Raw genomic sequence first — 14646 nt, 5'->3', positions numbered from 1 at the left:
TAAATAGACAGTCTTTTCCCTGGGTCGGGGAGTCCAGTACTAGGTGAGAGGTGAGAGGGGAAAGATATAAAAGTGACCTAAGGGACAAATCTTTCACACAGAGGGTGGTACTTGTATAGAATGAGCTGCCAGAGGATGTGGTGGAGACTGGTACAATTACAACATATAAAAGGCATTTGGATGGGTATATGAATAGGAAGGGTTTGGAGGGATATGGGCCGGGTGCTGGCAGGTGGGACTAGATTGGGTTGGGATACCTGGTCGGCATTGTCGGTTTGGACTGAAGGGTCTGTTTCCATGCTGTACATCTCTATGGCCATATGATTCTAAGTGCTTTGACAGGTTAGCAATGGCATACACCTCTCTGAATCCACTACAATTCACTCACTATCACAGTAGGTCCACAGCAGATGCCATCTCCCTGGCCCTACGCTCATTCCTGGAACATTTGGATAACAAGGATACCTACATCAGAATCCTATTTATTGACTTTAACTCTGTCTTCAACATCATAATTTTGACAAAACTCATTTACAAGGTCTGAGACCTCGGACTCTGCAATCAACCACCACCTCCAGCCCCCCGACCTCTGCCTCAATTAGATCCTCGACTTTCTGAACCAAAGACCACAATCAGCAAGGATAGTTGACAACATCTCCTCCACAATAATCTGCAACACTGGTGTCCTGTGTATTCAGTCCCTTACTGTACTCTTTATACACTCACAATTGGCTGGCAAATTAAATTCCAACAAATTTGCTGATGACCCGACCATAGTGGGTCAGGTCTCAAACAAACCAGCCTTCCTTCCAGTTACCATCTACACTTCCTTGAGTTATTGACTTATTGTTATTGTTGTCACATGTACCTAACTACAGTGAAAGGTTTTGTTTTGCAAGCAGTACTTTTGGATCATAATAAACCAGGACATACATATCATAGGGTGCTTAGACAGACCGACGCATATGATGTTATGACTGCATAATCTAAGACCCTCCCACCCTGGTTCTACTCTCTTCAACCCTTTTCCATTGGGCAGAGGATACAAAAGCTGGAAAACATATTCCAACAGATTTAAGAACAGCTTCTTCTCTGCTGTTATCAGACTTATGAATAGACCTCTCAAATATCAAAGTTAATCTTTCTCTGTGTCTTTTCTGTAGCTGTAACATTATATTCTGCATTCTGTTCTATTACTCTGATGTACTATGTAAGGTGTGACTTGGCTGGTCAGCATGCAAAACAATACTTTTCACTGTACTTCAGTACATGTGACAATAATAAATTAAATCAAATCAATTATAAATCACAAGTCATTATTTTCCTCCAGCTAATCCCTACCCTCTCTACCGTTCTCCCTGTTTGAGTGTTTCTTCAGACTTATCACTTTATGTGGCTCCAGGTCAAAATCGACAAAATTATACTCCTGTGAAGCACCTTGGATTTTTTTTTAAACAGATAAAAAGATAAATTGAAGTTTTTTATTGTTATTTTAAGGAAACAGAGTAGTGTGCAAAAAACAAGGTCCCAGCAGTGGGTCTATTGTTTAGAGGGAATGTGGATGAAAAATAAATATTAATCATGATTCAAGGATACCTCAACTCTCTTCTCTTTGAATGTCATGATGAGAATGAAACTCAGTTTAATTTCCCATTTAAAAGATATTGTCTACTCCAGCTTAGCTTTCCAGCGGTACTATCCTGACACGTCTATACAAGTAGTTTTCCTATCACACCATAATTGCATTCCAGCGAAACCGCGTTTAACAGAAAATTGCTTAACAGAAATAATGGGGCCGATGGGAAAGGTGTGAGGTTGGGTGGAGACCAGCAAATAATATCACTTACGATCGCTTAACTATCATCCAAAAGACTATCACAGCCTGAATTACAGTTGATATTATATTTATTAATAAAACAAAAATAAATTTAACATAGTATAAAAATGTAAGAAAGCTGTTCTCCGTACAGTACCACTCACAGAGAGCTGCTCTGTTGGCAGTTGACATTGGCACATGCTCAGAACAGCACGAAGATCGGAGCTGACATCATACATGTGCAGAACAGCACAGAGACTGGTACCGACAACACGCATGTGCGTACATCAGTGCTTGCGCAGAATGGAAGCATGTGAACTGATCCCCACTGCCAATGGAGGTAAGTATTCTCCAAAATACCGTTCCCTAATTCTTCAGCAACGTTATAGCCAAATTGCGCTGCCGAAATGTGCATTATCCCAGAATTACCTGTAGGTAGAAACTGTACTTCGTCAAATAAAGTCATAAATTTTATTTGCTAATCTCTCAAATTTTTTCTGCTGGATTTGCTATTAAGGGATCGATCATGATAATGAGTTGGAAACATGAACCAATTCTATGTTACATGCTGGATAGAGTGAGTTACGTATTTGACACGCTAGCAGATGCTCTGTTTCATTGTTTAACGTGAGTCAGGGGTTATAGATTCCAAGTAGATGTTGAAAGAACAAAAAAAAATTCCACTGAGATAAACTGCAATGAAATTTGGGTGTGATCTCTGCATGAAATCAGGAAAGAGCATTTTGACTGATTCTTGGAAAAGAAGTAGATGAATCATGTTTCTTTTTAACTCACTGCAGGTCAATGTTAAAATTACATAAATTAATCTCTGTCTGTAGCATGGAGAAGCAACTCCTGACTGCTGTTGCCTATCAGGTGGTAAAAACAATGACTGCAGATGCTGGAAACCAGATTCTGGATCAGTGGTGCTGGAAGAGCACAGCAATTCAGGCAGCATCCGACGAGCAGCAAAATCGACATTTCGGGCAAAAGCCCTTCATCAGGAATAAAGGCAGAGAGCCTGAAGCATGGAGAGATAAGCTAGAGGAGGGTGGGGTGGGGAGAAAGTAGCATAGAGTACAATAGGTCAGTGGGGGAGGAGATTAAGGTGATAGGTCAGGGAGGAGAGGGTGGAGTGGATAGGTGGAAAAGGAGCTAGGCAGGTCAGACAAGTCCGGACAGGTCGGGGCGGTTTGGTTGATTGGTGCGGGTGTCTCGGAGATGTTCCCTAAAGCGCTCTGCTAGGAGGCGCCCAGTCTCCCCAATGTAGAGGAGACCGCTTCGGGAGCAACGGATACAATAAATGATATTAGTGGATGTGCAGGTAAAACTTTGATGGATGTGGAAGGCTCCTTTGCCTATCTACAGAAGAAGAAGATGGCCCCAGAGAACCTATGGACTAATTGTGTCTTTTAAAAATTGTTTTTCTTCCTTATGTGACAAAGTGCAGCATCTGGCATGCATTTAATGTACATTCAACATATTAATCTTTTTTATAGATGGATTGTAACTAGGATCCTACTTGAATGCTGATTTTTAAACATCACCCTGTGACAATGATTCTTTCCTCCACCTTGGCTCAGCATTGGATCCAGGCAAAATGTTATCTCCAGGATTTTGGAAGGATTGTGAAGTGATTGCCATTGGCAGGCCAGAAATTCATTTAATAGCACAAGTCCTGGTCAGGTGAAGGCAATTGTATTATTGCACAAATCTCAGCAAGGCACAATGCCTTTAAGACAACTAGATGATATCACATATCACTACGTGAGACTTCAGTAAAAAATGTCCCCATTTTTCTCTGTTCATTCAGCCATTTGGTCAGCAATTATCCTGTTGTAAAGAGATAACTAACAGTCAGTTGGTCAGCAAATGATGTGTGCAATATAATAGCAATCTAACTAAACATAAAACTCAGAATGTCTGTGTAAGTCTGACATCTCATATTTATGTCATAAATTTAGTTGCTTATATACTTCCATATCTCTGATTCAATTGGAATATAACACTATGGTTATGTCAAATGGACTAAGCACAAAGCACATCAGCTTACAGAATGTGACACTGTTTTAAATTTGTAGTGCTAGACCGGTGCCTGTTGCTGAAATCATTGAGGATCTGCCACAGTGGATCAGGAAACCCAGAAGAGGTCTGAAAAATAATGTTTGTATTTTCCGAGGCCATGTATGAAAGCCTGCATCTCTGGTATTCTTTTCCATTATCCATAATTGCTTCACACCAATCACCTACCTAAGTGCCAGGAACCACTCTTTTGGATCAAGAAGATTTCCTCATCATCTTGCTTGCTGATCTGACATCATTAGAACTGGCATTGGGCAGGTAATTTGGTTTATTTAAAGAAGGTCCAGGAGTTAAAATGTCTTAGGCCTAATCCAATCCTGACAGACAACCTGAAATTCTCTCATCCTCAACTAAAAGCATATCAGTGATCTATAATATACAAAAGGCAGACAACAAAATGTATGGCATGTACTTCTGGAGGACAGTGCAATCTGCTAGGGTATAGTCTCAGAGTGTTGTTGTGTAGCAGATCAATTCAAACAAAAGAGTGAGAATATTTACTGTTCACTTGTTTATCCAATCCCTTTTGGCAAGCTAACAATTTAGAATTGTTAAAACATTGAAAAGAAGGCCCATTCTACTCACCTTACACATGTTGGCTCTGCTAAAGAGTCATTCATGTGAAATTATTCCCCTGCTCACTGCCTGCACATTCCTCCTTTTCAGGTAGTTAGAAAATGTAGAAACATTTACAGCATGGAGAGAGATCAAGCTGTCCATCGCGCTTGTCCCAGCTAAAAGATGAGCAACCCAGCTTAGTCCTGTTCTCCAGCGCTTGATCCATATATGTGGAGGCTACAGAATTTCAGGTGCATCTCCAGACAATTTTAAAAACTAAGTTGAGAGTTTCTGTCTCTCCTTCCCATTCAGGCTGTCAGTTCCAGAGCCCCCTCTAACGCTTCTATCAATTGTTACTGCCCTTGTCAATCACCCCTCTGCTAAAGAAAGTGGGTTATGTCCACTCACTCTGTCTAGGCTGCTCAAAACCTTTTATGCCTCAAGCATATCCCCACCTCAGCTTTGTCTGTTTGAAGGAGGACATCCCACCCTATTCAACTTACAGCATTTTTTTTAGTCCTGACAACATCCTCAATCACCTTTCCGATGCAAATCTCTTGATTGCAATCACATCCTTTCTGTAATGAGTTGACCAGGACTGGACATAGTCCTCATGTTTCGACCTAACTATAGGTTTCTATTTTAACCTCTCTGCTCTTATATTTTCTATATCAACTCATAAAGAAAAAGATTCCATATGCCTCCTCAACCATCTTACTGACCTGAATGTGTATTAGATCATAGCAGTCCCTAAGAGGTCCAAGTTACAACCTGAGCAGGGTTAGGATGAGGAGCAGAACTGAAGCAAAGGGAGTGAGCTCAAGATAATAATTATTCAGTATTCATGAAAAAGGCAAAAAAAAAACACGATGTGGGGGAACGGTGGAGATTAATTCACCAAGTTGTTATGGTCTAGAATACAGTGACTGAAAGAGTTTGATACTCTCTTTGTATAACTTAAATATTCTTTGCTTCCAAGTAACAGTCAGTGGAGAGCAATAAGGAGTAGAAATTCCAGACAAGTGTTTCCATCCAAAATAAACTGAAGGATGCAACTGCCCTGTTTGGTTTTAGAAAACACAGTCTAGGAAATTAATCTGGGAAACTGCCTCTCAGTACAATACTGTACGAAATGGGGCCTCACAAGACTTCAATGTTACCTCTCGGTGATGTAAGGAGCATCCAATTGCAAAGCGGAAGTTGCGGCAGTTCCAAAAAAAACAGGAGTCATTTTTATAAAGACCTCAGTAAGTGAAAGGCTACAAAATGAAATTGGGAAATTACAATTTTCATTGCCCCTCGGATTATGTTGACCAAGTTATTTGGGTAGCATCACAGAGATTAGTTCCATAAACAAAGCTGAAATGGAACAGCGAAGAGAGTATTTACTGAGGCTCTAACAGTGAGTTAGATAATCAATTTACATTTTCAGTAATGAGGGGAAAGAATTGCCAAATCGAACAAAATAGACGGGGCGGGAGACCAGCTAGAATTTCTACTGCACCCCTGCCTGCTCAGAATGAGGACAAGGAGCTGAGAGGGAGCATGAGAGAACGTGACCAAAACAGTCCTGGAGATGGGTTGTTGCCTTGATAAATTATCGGAGATGAGATGATGGAGAGGCAGTCTGTACATGCACTGGTGCTGATGTCAATGTCAATGGAATGTGGTGTGAAGTCAGCAGCATATGCACAAATGCATCATGATGCTTCACACAGCCAGCTAACGTTACCAGACCCAGCTGCATACACACAGGGGCCAAGTGCCATTTTGGTATTCACAATAATAACTCCAATTTACAGTTAAGGAACGGTACAGCATAGGTGGAGGCCTATCAGCCCATTGTCCCTACACTATCGTTTTAAAAGAGCTACACATTAGTCACAATCCTCCCATTCACTGAGCCCCACACAATTAAATGCATATCAAAATCACTCAGGTGTGGGTGGATGCATGGAGATAAGACTAACATAAGGTATTAATATCTGAGTGTTTCTAATTCCTTTTGGCTTTATTTCCTCTACACCTGCTGTTATTTTTTTATTCTGGTTTTGTAATCAAATATGTAACCAAGGTGGTGCCAGTTATATCGGTGGTGGTGAGATGATGCCAAAGGGTGGTGACTCCATTCTGGTGGTAACAGCACAGTGAAGTGAACTCGTGCCTGGTGATCAGGCCTATGACCAGTCAGGGAACAATTAATATGAGGCACTGTAAAGTTGGACACTCTCTTTACTTCTTCATTTTTATGCCTTTATATTCTATGTTCTGGTTTAGTTTTTGTGTTCTAAGCTGGCACCAGAGAGTGGTGACACTACACAATACTTTTCACTGTATTTTGTAAAAAGGTACATGTGACAACAAATAATTTACACTTAATCATTAAAGCTATTTCTACCACCCTTCCAGGACAATATAACGTAAAGGCTGATTTTCCTGTCTTTGTGTCAACTCCCATTCTCTCACCATTAGGAAGCTGGTGGATCACTGCATTGGAAATACAGCAGAATATTTGTTGGCAAACATTTTTGGAGGGAGATAATTGATGAAAGTCCGTTACTCAAAGGGCTATCAGTTCTTCCTGCTCCCAAGTTCAGTGCCTCATTAAGCAGGGTGATTGCAGAAATATGCACTTATTGTTTATTCTCATTATTATGTGAGTCTGTAAGCACTCCCCACATATTACTCTCTTCTTTTTTAAACATGCCTTATTTTTCAGAAAAAAAGTACTGTATTATTCAGAGGTTAAATGGAAGCTATTGGAGGGTCAAGCTTCTCACAGAGCAGCTGACGCTGAACAGACTGAGTTCAGAATGAAGAATTACCAATGCTACCAAGTGTGAAGCCACACTTCAGGCACTGCTATATGATTTCTGCTGCACTATTGACAAATCACCTATTTTCTTGACGGTGAATGAACCCAGCAGAGGAAATCATTTGCTACTAAGGGCCTTCATCACTGCATAAATACTGCTTCTCCTTCACACCTTTATCCCCTTCCTTGCTCACACCAGAAAAAAAAACAGATTAATGGTTGTTTGGAGACAACAATTTGAAGAACTTTTGTAAAAGACACAAAATACTCTGACCCATAAGAGTTTAATAATCTCACAACTCAGCAACACATGTCAAAACATTCTGGGCATGATCGGTCTCACTTCAAATTGCTATCATGCATCATTCGTTTCGTGATTGATTCTGTGCCGTTTATGAAAGAAAAAAATGCATTCTGCACGGAATACTTTATTGATGGGAGCACAAGCTCTAATTTTTCTGAAGCTCTGTAGAAATTCATCCATAAGTGCAGCTTAACACAAATAAATAATTGCTCAATTCTTTCTTCAATGGCACCAAGAAACATATTTTCAGACAATCAATTCTTTTGTCATTTAACTGGTTGTCCATTGCCAAAACTATAGTGGTGATACTATTGATTATCATATGCCAGACCATTGAATTTCCTGATCATCCACTGGTGAATTCGTAGGAAAGTTTTGCTGGCATAATAATTAGAAAAGCGATTGCCAAGTAGATAATTGAGTCTGCCTCTCCCTGATATTGTTACCATCACAGATATCAGACTTCAGCCATTCTGATCCATCTAAGAAGGAGGACTGGAAAATTTCTGGCTGTAACAGCTGCTCCTTTTTTGAGGTATTTTAGGTCCTGGAAGTGATTTCCTCGAATTCCAGGAGCAGCATTTGCTGTTTTATATGCTGTTGCATTGTTTTGGAACTTTGGGAAAAGAAAATCAAAACAACAGCAGTTTAAAAGGGAGAAGAACAGACAAAGGAAGCACATGGTGAGGCCAGTGCAGGAGAGAGAGAGAAGTGTATGCGCACAGTTACTGCCTTTGCTGTTTGAATTCACGTATCGCTGGACATCGGAGTGCATCTGGGAAAATTAACAAACAGTGAAATTCACAACAGATCTTGGAGGAACTGTTTGACCGAAGTTCACAGCACAGAATCAGATAAGTTAATTGTTTAAGTGGCCTATAGAGAGTCTGCAGTAGTGGGTAGAGTGGGTTATTTCTTGATTATATGTTTTTTTGAAATTTGTCTCTTGATTAACTTAAAATATGCGATAACTATTAATTAAACCTGGGGCAGTGTTTTGTAGAGGAATAACTCGGTGTTATTTTATGGGTCTGTAGATTGTGAAGGAACAAAAATGGCCTTTAGTAGAGTGATATATGTTTCTTGTCAGATGTGGGAGTTTAAAGAGAGTTTAAGGGTTACTGCGGATTATATCTGCAATAAATGCTGTTGGTTGCAAATCTTATCACATCAAATGGATCGGTTGGAGAGACAATTAGAAGTAATGTGGAATTTGCAACAACAACAGTATGTGATGGATGACAGTTATAGGAAGGGGGGAAAGTCTCAGATATAGTCACATAGATGGGTTAACTCCACGAAAGTTAAGAGAGGTAGGCACTTAGTGCAGGAGTCTTCTGTGGCTATCCCCAAGTCAGCTGTTTTGGAAAATGAAGGGGGTGATCGATTCACTGGGGAATGTAGCCCGAACAGCCAAGTTTCTGGTATTGAGACTGGCTCTAATGCAATGAGGGGTAGGTCGGGTTCCAAGAGATCAATTGTATTAGGGGACCCTCAAGTCTGAGGTACAGACAGACGTTTCTGTGGCCAGCAGCGATAAAGCAGAATGGTGTGTTGCTTCCCTGGTGCCAGGATCAAGGATGTCTCAGAGAGGGTGCAGAATGTTCTCAAGGTGGAGAGGGGCCAGCAAGAGGTCATTGTCCACATTGGAACCAACAACATAGGAAAGGAAAAGGTTGAGATTCTGAAGAGTGATTGCAGAGAGTTAGGCAGGAATTTTAAAAAGAGGTCCTCCAGAGTAGTAATATCTGGAATACTCCTGGTGCTACGAGATAGTGAGGACAAGAATAAGAGGATAGAGCAGATGAATGCATGGCTGAGGAGCTGGTGTATGGGAGAAAGATTCACATTTTTGGATCACTGGAATCTATTTTGGGGTAGAAGCAACCTGTACATGAAGGACGGATTGCACCTCAATTGGAAGGGGACTAATATACTGGCAGGGAAATTTGCCAGAGCTGCTCGGGAGGATTTAAACTAGTAAGGTGGAGGGATGGGACCCAGGGAGATAGTGAGGAGAGAGATCAACCTGAGACTGGTACAGTTGAGAACAGAAGTGAGTCAAACAGTCAGGGCAGGCAGCGACAAGGTAGGACTAATAAATTACATTGCAATTATTTCAATGCAATTGAATAATAGGGGCCTAACAGTGAAGGCAGATGAACTCAGGGCATGGTTAGGAACATGGGACTGAGATATCAAAGCAATTACAGAAACATGGCTCAGGGATGGGCAGGACTAGCAGCTTAATGTTCCAGGATACAAATGTTACAAGAAGGATAGAAAGGGAGGCAAGAGAGGAGGAGTAGTGGTGTTTTTGATACGCATTATAGCTCTACTGAGGGAGGATATTCTTGGAAATATAATCCAGGGAAGTTATTTGGGTGGAACTGAGAAATAAGAAGGGATGATCACCTTATTGGGATTGTATTATAGACTCCCGAATAGTCAGAGGGAAATTGAGAAACAAACTTGTAAGGAGATCTCAGCTATCTGTAAGAATAATAGGGTGGTTATGGTAGGGGATTTTAACTTTCCAAACAAAGACTGGGACTGCCATAATGTTAAGGGTTTAGATTGAGAGGAATTTGTTAAGTATGTTAAGACAATTTTCTGATTCAGTATGTGGATGTACCTACAAGAAAAGGTGTAGAACTTGACCTACTCTTGGGAAATAAGGCAGGGCAGGTGACTGAGGTGTCAGTGGGGGAGCACTTTGGGTCCAGTGACCATAATTATATTAAATTTAAGATAGTGATAGAAAAGGATAGACCAGATCTAAAAGTTGAAGCTCTAAATTGGAGAAAGGCCAATTTTGATGGTATTAGGCAAGAACTTTCAAAAGCTGATTGGGGGCAGATGTTTGCAGGTAAAGGGACGCCTGGAAAATGGGAAGCCTCAGAAATGAGATAACAAGAATCCAGAGAAAGTATATTCCTGTTTGGGTGAAAGGAAAGTCTGGTAGGTATAGGGAATGCTGGATGATTAAAGAAATTGCGAGTTTGGTTAAGAAAAAGAAGGAAGCATATGTAAGGTATAGACAGGATAGATTGAATGAATCCTTAGAAGAGTATAAAGGCAGTAGGAGTATACTTAAGAGGGCAAAAAGGGGACATGAGATAGCTTTGGCAAATAGAATTAAGGAGAATCCAAAGGGTTTTTACAAATACATTAGGGAGAGAATAGGGCGCCTCAAGATCAGCAATGTGGCCTTTGTGTTGAGCCACAGAAAATGGGGGAGATACTAAATGATTATTTTGCATCAGCATTTAGTGTGGAAAAGGATATGGAAGATATAGAATGTAGGGAAATAGATGGTGACACCTTGCAAAATGCCCATATTACAGCGGAGGAATTGCTGGATGTCTTGAAATGCATGAAGGTGGATAAATCCCCAGGACCTGATCAGGTATACTCTAGAACACTGAAGGAAGTAGGGAAGTGATTGCTGGGCCTCTTGCTGAGATATTGTATCATCGACAGTCACAGGTGAGGTGCTGGAAGACTGGAGGTAGGCTAACATGGTGCCACTGTTTAAGAAGGGTGGTAAAGACAAGCCAAGGAACTACAGGCCAGTGAGCCTGACGTCGGTGGTGGACAAGTTGTAGGAGGGAATCCTGAGGGACAGGGTGCGCATGTATTTGGAAAGGCAAGGACTGATTAGGGATAGTCAACATGGCTTTGTGTGTGGGAAATCATGTCTCACAAACTTGATTGAGTTTTTTGAAGAGGGCAGAGCGGTAGATGTGATCTATATGGACTTCAGTAAGGCGTTTGACAAGATTCCCCATGGGAGACTGATTCGCAAGTTTAGATCCCACAGAATACAGGGAGAACTAGCCATTTGGAATCAGAACTGGCTCAAAGGTAGAAGAGAGAGGGTGGTAGTACAGGGTTGTTTTTCAGACTGGAGGCCTGTGACCACTGGAGTGCCACAAGGATAGGTGCTTGGTTCTCTACTTTTTGTCATTTACATAAATGATTTGGATGTGAGCATAAGAGGTACAGTTAGTAAGTTTGCAGATGACACCAAAATTGGAGGTGTAGTAGACAACGAAGAAGGTCACCTCAGAGTACAACAGGATCTTGATCAGATAGGCCAATGGGCAGAGAAGTGGCAGATGGAGTTTAATTCAGATAAATGCGAGGTGCTGCATTTTGGGAAAGCAAATCTTAGCAGGACTTATACACTTAATGGTAAGGTCCTAGGGAGTGTTGCTGAACAAAGAGACCTTGGAGTGCAGGTTCATAGCTCCTTGAAAGTGGAGTCACAGGTAGATAGGATAGTGAAGAAGGCGTTTGGTATGCTTTCCTTTATTGGTCAGAGTATTGAATACAGGAGTTGGGAGGTCATGTTGCGGCTGTACAAGACATTGGTTACGCCACTGTTTGAATATTGTGTGCAATTCTGGGCTCCTTTCTATTAGAAAGATGTTGTGAAACTTGAAAGGGTTCAGAAAATTTTTACAAGGATGTTGCCAGGGTTGAACAATTTGAGCTATAGGGAGAGGCTGAACAGGCTCGGGCTGTTTTCCCTGGAGCGTAAGAGGTTGAGGGGTGACCTTACAGAGGTTTACAAAATCATGAGGGGCATGGATAGGATAAATAGACAAAGTCTTTTCCCTGGGGTCAGTGTGTGCAGAACTAGAGGGCATAGATTTAGGGTGAGAGGGGAAAGATATAAAAGAGACCTAAGGTGCAACTTTTTCACACAGAGGGTGGTACGTGTATGGAATGAGCTGCCAGAGGAAGTGGTGGAGGCTGGTACTATTGCAACATTTGGATGGTATATGAACAGGAAGGGTTTGGAGGGATATGGGCCGGATGCTGGCAGGTGGGACTTGATTGGGTTGGGATATCTGGTTGGCTTGGATGAGTTGGACCAAAGGGTCTGTTTCCATGCTGTACATCTTTATGACTGTACAACAGTATGACTCTCTATATGACATCAAGAAATGGTTCAGCGCAGTAAAGAACTATGGACCTTGAAAAGATCCCAGTTTTGATGATGACGACCTATTCTTCAGAAATGACCATACTCATAGCCCAGATATTCCTGTACCACCACAGTACTGTCATCTATCCGAAGATGTGGAACAATGCTAAGAAAGGACAAATCCATTTAGACCATTTACTGCACCACCTTTCTATTCTCAATTGTCAACCAAGTGATGGAAGTTGTTGTTGAATCTGCAGTCTAGCAGCATTTCTTGAACAATAATCTGCTTACCAAAGCACAATTTCATCAAGACCAATGAGATCCTGAGCTCATTGCAGCCTCCATCCAAACATAGACCAGAGATTGCAGAGATGGGTAATGAGAGTGACTGTTCTTCACTTCAAGGCAAATTTGTATCTTGGCATCAAAGAGTTGTCACAAAATGGAAGTCAACAGGAATCAGAAAAAAAGAAAATCTCCACTGGTGAGTCATATTTAGTACAAGAGAGATCGTTGAGGTGGGAGAATGAACATCACTGCAAGAGTTCCTCAAGGTAGTGTCCTAACCTTAATGATGTTTAATTACTTCATCAATGACCTTTACTCTTTGCAATATCAGAGAGGGGGGGCTCACTGATGATAGCCCAATGTTCACCACCACTCGTACCTACTCAGATACTGAAACAGTTCTTGTCGATATGCGACCAGATCTAGAAAAATCCAAGCTGAGGTTGACAATAGGCAAGAAGCATTCACATCACACAAATGCCAGCTAATGAACAGTTCCACCATGAGATAATCTAATCATAATCCCTTGACATTCAATGACATTGCCATCACTGAGGTCAGAAATGTAGATAGTCACTGATAATTACATAATGTTCAGTTAAATTGTCTCAGATATTTAAGCTGACTTTTACTGCATGCCTGAAGCCCTGGACAATAATTAAACTTGAAAATTCTAAGTGGCAAGCAACATTTGACCATAAACGTACCAGGCAGTGTCTGTCTCCAAAAAGAGAGGCCATCATAGTAACTCATCCTGACTGGAGTGAAACTGAAGAGTTAAAGTTAGCTCATCAAGCTCAGGTTTGTTGGTATGATATGAAAATACTGAGTTTCGAGAGAAACTGATGTCCTGAGTGATGCTAGCTTTCAGTTAATTTGATTCAAAGCTCATGGTATAAAAAGAGGATCGGTTTGCTGGTCTCAGGGAAACATGCCAGTGAGAATCAGCAGCAATTGAGTTAAACTAATTTCAGACAAAAGGAAAAACTCACAAAGACTTATAAAGACTCAGTAATCATAACTTTCTCATCTACTAGTGGGAAAGGGTTTGTTCACCAAAAGGTTCATTTGTAGAATACTATATAAAGTTAAGGCTTTGATATCTGTCAACCTGTTTAAGGTCTCAGAAAAGTTAGTATTCAAAACTTTCATAGTGTTGTTTGTGCTGTGTGTGGGTCCAGGGGATTGAAGTTATGATGGTCAATGCCATTGACCAATCTATTCATGGAATTCACGCAAATTAAGTCACCTGAAACATCACCCAGAGACACTACCACTAAAATGTTGAAAAACTACTGCAATTGGTAGTCCTGGATGTCTCCTTTTGAAGTACAAATCAGTCTGAACCTGCCTGGCTGTCAAGATCTGATGATAGTAGGCCTTTCAGAAGGGTATGGCCCTCAGCATGGACCTGATTTTAGACTGTAAAGCACAAGGCAATATCACGCTAACTTAATCATTAACATGCATTATTTGATACCTCCTCGCTCCCATGAAGGCTGCATGCACACTGCACTGAGATACTAAGATCTGCAGGTTGGAGAAAGTTTTCAAAGCATTGAACATTTCATTGATTTTGACCAATCTGTGTGCAAATGAATTAACCCCCTGTCCCTTTCTCCACAGACACAATCTGAACCTTTGAGTATTTCCAATATTTTCTGCTTTTGTTTTAGATTTCCAGCAATCATGATCATTTCACTTTTGATTGAGTTAGGAAATGTCTGCGTGTTCTTGATTTTGTTAGCATTTAAAGCAAACACTGTACCAGAGTGAAGTGAGAGGTAACGTCCCACAGTGATTCTTCCTTGCTTAGGATTGCGCAACGACTTTATTCTAAATAT

The sequence above is a fragment of the Chiloscyllium plagiosum genome, chromosome 3 (assembly GCF_004010195.1).
Source record: "Chiloscyllium plagiosum isolate BGI_BamShark_2017 chromosome 3, ASM401019v2, whole genome shotgun sequence".
NCBI classification, from domain to species: Eukaryota; Metazoa; Chordata; class Chondrichthyes; order Orectolobiformes; family Hemiscylliidae; genus Chiloscyllium; species Chiloscyllium plagiosum.
Note: the sequence above shows the minus strand (reverse complement) of the source record.